This window comes from Haliotis rubra, unplaced genomic scaffold, assembly GCF_003918875.1.
Source record: "Haliotis rubra isolate DU_JTF1 unplaced genomic scaffold, ASM391887v1 Scf905, whole genome shotgun sequence".
NCBI lineage: Eukaryota > Metazoa > Mollusca > Gastropoda > Lepetellida > Haliotidae > Haliotis > Haliotis rubra.
The window spans coordinates 240,159-247,214 of record NW_025767641.1 but is presented as its reverse complement, the minus strand read 5'-3'; positions in this window follow the sequence as shown (position 1 = coordinate 247,214).

The following is a 7,056-nucleotide window of genomic DNA, read 5'->3' as shown; positions in this document are numbered from 1 at the left end:
ACTTAACACACCTATACCTCGTTATGGAAGTGAGATACAGTCATGTTCGTGTCTCCAGTTAATTAGGGCAGAATATGCACGTGAAAAACAGCAACAACATCATCATCCTCCCGTGCTATTCCAAAGAAGCAAATCAATTAGTCGTACGATGGCCATTAACATTCCCTGCAACCTTGATTTCAGTCATCCCCTTTTGTCCCTATTTGAATCACACCATTGCACTGTATATGGTCAGCAAACTGTTACGGTATTTACGGTAAGAAATGAAAGTGTTTTATGGGCATCTGATAGCTGGACTGCCCACAGAAATACGTCTGTATATCATGCTTCCAACAAACACAAAACATCCGTGTGCCGTCCTTTGACCTGAGCGTTAAAAAACTCACGACCTGTAAGTAGGGGGCGAGGCCTCCAGGAATAGATACTGAAAGACGCATTCTATATTTTCATTATGCTTCTTGCAGAACTTTACATGAAGTATGATTATGGCTTTTGCCGTGAGTTTATCATATTTTCTTCTTGCATGTTTCTCACAAGACCTACACCTACATCACCACACCTTCACCTAAGTCACATAATTGGTGGCCCTTTCTGAGCAGGCCAGAGGCATCAATGTTTGAAACTACATCAAGCACTTTTGCTTTACTTGAACAAACAATGAACTGGTCATTCGACAAGAATCTGTTATTTAGATATAACATCATTTGTTTGATAAATATGTCACTCATTCACTCTGCAGCAGTCCTCGGCCTCGGTCGTAGGTTCGAATGTCTGCTTTGCTCCGATTACGAAACTTGGCTATGAAATTCCCCAAAGTTTCGTCAATGGACGGGAAGTCTCCGGTGGAATTCCAACCACACCTTCTTGTACCAGATGGACCGCCTCCGTGGTGTAGTGGTTAGAGCGTCCGCCCGGAGAGCGGAAGGTCGCGGGTTCGATCCCCGGCCGCGTCATACCAAAAGACGTTAAAATATGGTACTTGTTGGTCCCTGTCTGGCGCTCGGCATTAATGGGTACAACAAGGGCTGGTCGGCTCGGAATCAGTATAATGTGTCTGAGTGGGGTATTCATGCTTCACTGTGGCATGGTATCTCAGTAGGCTAGCACTATAAAACCAGCTTAAATCTGGGCTAGTACAAGCAGCCGTACATACACATACATACGCATGCACGTCGTCATATAAGCGAAATGTTCTCAAGCACGACGTTAAAACCCAATTTCACCTCTTATACCAGATGTGCATGCGTACGTGCGTGAGTACGTGTGTGTACTATCTGTTACGTGTAGCGCTGTCCTACTAGGATACCATACGGCAGTGTTGACCTTAATAACCTATCCAGACACGACCGGCTACACATCAAACCTTCCGCTCTCCGAGCAAGACACTATGTGCACCTAACTATAACGGTAGATTCGATGTCGACGTCTCGCTCACCGGTTAAATAACAGTACAGTTGTAGCCGAGGCATGTTGAATGTGTTCTCACATCAGTGAGATCCGTGAAGATCCGGGTTAGAATTGGTCTTCAGCAATCCATGCTTCATGCCCCCTGGCCTGGTTGAAACATGCCATCGTATCCCACTTGCGCTGTTCGACGCTCATGATGTCAATCACTGGAGTGTCCGGTCCAGACTCGATTATTTACAGACCGCCGGCATATAGCTGGAATATTGCTGAGTGCGGCGTTAAACAACCAACCAAGCCATCAGTGGTGAACTAGACATACACTTTGATCCATACTTAGCCAGGCTACACCAGCTGTGTCGCAGTCACCTATTATCTAATAATAATTATAATAATAATAGTCCATTTACCATGCGCATTTCTCCATGCACATTGCATTCTCGAAGCTCCCAAACAATCGGATTATTATTATCCCGGATAAGCCAAGCTGTTAACGTGTTATAGGGTTATAGGGTTATAGTCACATGATTTATCCCACCGGGTACCCATTATCTGCTGGGTGAACAGAGGCAATTTTGAACAAACTCACTTGCCTAAGGTGAGATCACATGTGCTTCGTTGTGGGACAGGACTGAAGTCCTAGAAACTATCAGGAGTCAAGCTGCCAAACACGGTCAGCCACCCAAGGACAGCCGCGCTCGCCGTTGCTTAACTTCACCTGATTGGTGACCTGAGCTAAAATATAAAATAACATACATGCATAAAATATCCAGTATGCACGGGGGTCGATTTCAAATTCAAGGTTTTAGTGTTTCCACACCAAAACAAGGGGAAAAGTAAGTTTACATTTGCCGCGTTTTGACGCTGAAACTGTTTACAATCACACGAAGGCGACTTTTTGGAAAGAAATAGTATGTTTGTATTGTTTTTGCTACATGAGTCCAATATTCTCAAAATCACATATGCGTTTCTTTTTTTTTCTTTTTTTGAAGAGTGTAATATGCATCAGGACTAATTTCATAAACACAGAGAGATAGAAGAACCATACCTCGTGGATTATACTGGGGCGTGGACTGGTGGCACCAAGTGCATCTAACTACAAATATATATACAAATATAAGTACTAATAGAAACTGGGCAGCACGCTGTATACTGCCCGCAACATACATGTGAATGTCAAGAGATACATAACCAACATAGATATAAACAAACATATATGATGAAAAGAATATACTTACTCTCTCATTCTCAGACAGACATAGGACAGTGAAAAGATGACGAGCTGGTGTTTATGTGATTTAAATGGTCTGTACACTTACTGTTCTGGTTAAATCATAGTTTGGTTATACCCGTACTGATTATTCAGATAACATTAGAACATCACGGCACTGTAAGTCATTAGGTGCTGTATACAAATATATAATAATACATATTAAGCTAACCTGTAAGTAAAACTACAGTGGCTTGAGTGGTGTGCAGGGTTTCAGTTTGTTGTGTTCTCGGAACCTACCGACGGTACTTGTAAAGTGCTGAACAGAAGTATTTTACACAAGGCTAATCAGGAGTAATCCGTCTGGAAAAGGAATGACCCAAGCTATACCATCCTACCCCACATCTACCCAAAGGGGGCGGTGGGGTAGCCTAGTGGTTAAAGCGTTGGCTCGTCACGCCGAAGACCCGGGTTCGATTCCCCACATGGGCACAATGTGTTAAGCCCATTTCTGGTGTTCCCCGCCGTGATATTGCTGGAATATTGCTAAAAGCGGCGTAAAACCAAACTCAGTCAGTCTACCCAAAGGCAGTTAAAAGATACTAAAGTTGAATTAAAGACAACTCAACCAAGAACTAAGTAAATAATTATGTTCGTGCTGATGAACCTTACGAAGTCGTTAAGGACGCCATGAGTGAATATGCCAAAGAACGTGGCGTTAAGACCTCCAATACACGGCTGATGAAACATTGGGAAGGGGACGTAATCCAATATACACCAACAGTGTCAAGACGATGTGCGGATATTATATATGACGACGAGTGCTTCTGGCCAGAAAACGTAAACTACAGCGACTGGATTCCAAACAGCGATTGTTAAAATGACGACATTTCTGAAAAGCCAAGACATTGGAGCAAACAAGTAGGGCGTGGTGTGTGTTTGTGTACACTCTCTCAAAAAAGAAACGCAACCCCTATCTAAATATCTGACATCATTTCTAGAATAAAGATGGTGAATGTAAATTAGAATTTTCTTTAAAATACTGTTAATACGTTCCCATCTGATCAGTATAAGCTCCCAAACGGAACCATTTTCACACATGATGACCGTTGTATCCGTGTTATTTGAGAAAGTGCGAAATTGTCATGTACAAAATGCTAAAAGCCTGTTGCACGTGCAAATCGTAAAAAACACAGTTCATGTAGAGGGTTTTAAAAGCACGCGTAGTTTGTAATTTTTCTCTCATAATTTGCTCTGCAAATCAAGTTCGAAAATGCCCCGTTTGAGTACAGCAAATCGAAATATTGCCATTGGTCGCATTGAGGCCGGGGAAAGCTTTGGAACAGTTGCCCGTCATCTAAACGTACACAAAACAACAATCTCACGACTTTGGAATCGTTACACACAGTTCCATGCAATTGAAGATCGTCCCAGGAGCGGTAGACCTAGGATCACCACACCGGCTCAGGATCGCTTTATTCGGCTCAGCCACCTACGTAATCGGCATGCCACACCCACCATCACTGCAACACAGGTGCCAGGTTTGAGGAGAGTATCGGCCCAAACCATCAGGAACCGTTTACATGAGGCAAATTTACGTGCAAGAAGACCAGTTGTTGGGCCCGTCTTGAAACGCCAACATCGACGCCAACGTCTCAGGTGGTGTACTAACGTAAGGAGATGGACCCTAAGAAACTGGAGAAGAGTCTGGTTTAGTGACGAGTCTCGTTTTCTTCTTCAACGACGTGACGGTAGACAACGTGTCTATAGACGAGCAAATGAACGTTTTGCACCGAACTGCGTTCGACAGGTCGACAGATTTGGAGGAGGAAGCATCATGGTATGGGGAGCCATGTCTTACAACCAACGGTCAGACTTGGTCATCATTCGTGGCAATTTGACGGCACAACGGTACATTGATGACGTCTTACAGCCACATCTTCTGCCGATAATCGCCCAACAGAGGGAGTTGTTTCAACATGACAATGCCCGCCCTCATACAGCTCGTGCAACAGTGGCATTCCTACAGAATTCAAACGTCAACGTGATGCCGTGGCCCCTCCAGATCGCCAGACATCAATCCTATCGAACATCTGTGGGACCAGCTGGATCGTCGTGTTCGTGCACGTACACCACAACCGCACACTGGTTGAACTGGCCGCAGCACTCCAGGAAGAGTGGAGAGCAATCCCCCAGGAAAACATCCGCCGTCTGATTCGTTCTGTTCCGAGGAGGTGCACTGCTGTGATTAGAGCTCGTGGCTCTACAACGAGATACTGAAGACAACGCCCCCCTAGCGTAAATTGAGAGTTCGATACTGACCTGCATTAACTGTTACCTTATACCGTGCTGACCTAAGGTTCACCATGTCAAATTTCATGGCATTATCTTTAAAAATACAAATGTAATAACCAGTTAAAATTGATATAAACATTACCAAAAAAAACAGGGGTTGCGTTTCTTTTTTGAGAGAGTGTATATTGTCATGGCAACCTTCAGTGTAATTACGTGGAATGTACGGGGTGTTAATATATGTTTGCACCATCTCAAAACAAAGCTCGATGTCTGTGATGCTCTATTCATTAACGAACATTGAAATTATGAATAAGTCTGAAATATCAACAATGCCCTATCTACATGACTCTGTTAGCGTATACTATAAGTGTAGAACTGACCATTCGCCACAGAGAGGAGCAGGTGGTGTTGCTCTGTTTCTCCGAAAAACATTAAACAGTTGTTCCTCTACGTATCAGAAAGTGACAACATCATTGGCGCTACAGTGACTATTAACGGGAATACAACCATTATCATTGGTACCCGACGTCGGCCCACAAATCTGCTTGATTCTGGGGAATTGTGAAGAACTGTAAATACCTTTGATCTATATGATCTCTCAAGAAGCAGAGACAATATTAGTTGGCGATTTTAATGCTGTGCTGAAAAAAGATACTGTGTTGACTCAAAGCGTAGAGCTATGTATCTAAATGAGGGTTTAACAGAACGAAACCTTGTATCCGTTATACCTCTAGATGATAGTAATGTTTGTACTTATTCCAGCAAGTGTAAAACACGAAGACGTTTGATTGACTACGTCTGCATAGACTGTGATCTGAGAAATAGGGTACTGGGTTATGCTTTTGACAATAACTTAAGCTATGCTGTATCCGACCACTTTGCTATCCTCACGGTGTTTCGTAGTGAAACTCCTACATACAGCTATACTGGTGGTATACACCTAAATTGGCGGAGAGCCAATCAAGTAGATCTCTCATTGTATCGGTATGAAACTGAAAACTATTTTAGAAACGTTGAATGAGACAATGAGAAAATGTCGCAATAAATCGAATGGTAAAATCCATGATAAAGAGAATAGTTACTACATTGCATATAAAGAAGCAAAACGTATTTTCAGAAAACGACATCGTCAGTCAAAGAAATGTCACGGGTTCAGGCCTTAGTCTTGCCAAGCAGACACAATAACGGACGGAGATCCTCGTTTGTGTAAAACATCTCGATTATTGCCTGTGAATGATACAACATTAGTAAGATGTTGTGTCCGCCATGCATGTGTGACGGCTGACGGATGACAATTGAATGTGAATTCAAATTGTCATATTAATTACTCAACTGCTAATAGCATAGCAGTGGCATACGTTATATTTATGAAAACAATTGAATAATAGTGATTGTTTACATGATGACGTCACATACTGGTGATGAATCATAATATTACTAAACCTATACACAGTTTGTGTTGATAATACAAGGTTTATAAAATAGATCATAATTTGTAATTATACTTCCACACACTGTCTTACGTGCTAGTGCTGAAGTTAGTAAGTGATAGGCGATAGATATGTTTACTTTATGCGCGGTCGGTAACAATATGTTTACTAACTCAAGGTACTTAGTTGATAATAATTAGATATTTAGCACTATGAAATAGAGAAAGAATATAGAGAGGGTGCTCACCTGTGAATTATACAACATTAGTAAGATGTTGTGTCAGCCATGCATGTGTGATGGCTAACGGATGACAATTGAATGTGAATTCAAATTGTCATACGTCACAGGTGTAGAAGCCCGTGATTTTGGTGGTGAGCCAAATACGGGTAGCACGTACAACTCCCTATCTAAGACAGTGGAGAAGCAGCCTTCTGATGGAATGATAGAGAAATAAAAGACAGAAACATGAGGATCATCTTAAATTCAAAAGAATGTTGAGGCGTCTGAACTAGGTATGCAAGAGTACTACCAAAATATACAAACGTATCAAGGAGGTATATGTGTGACACCCCTCTCTACCATGTACAGATGTTAAGTTTGAATCAGATTTTACTGACTATCTAAATAACCTTGTCTTTGTCAATGTCCTTTTACGTTTGATGATATATTATGCACTATTCGGCGACTTGTTCATCATGAATATCTACCTTGTGGTT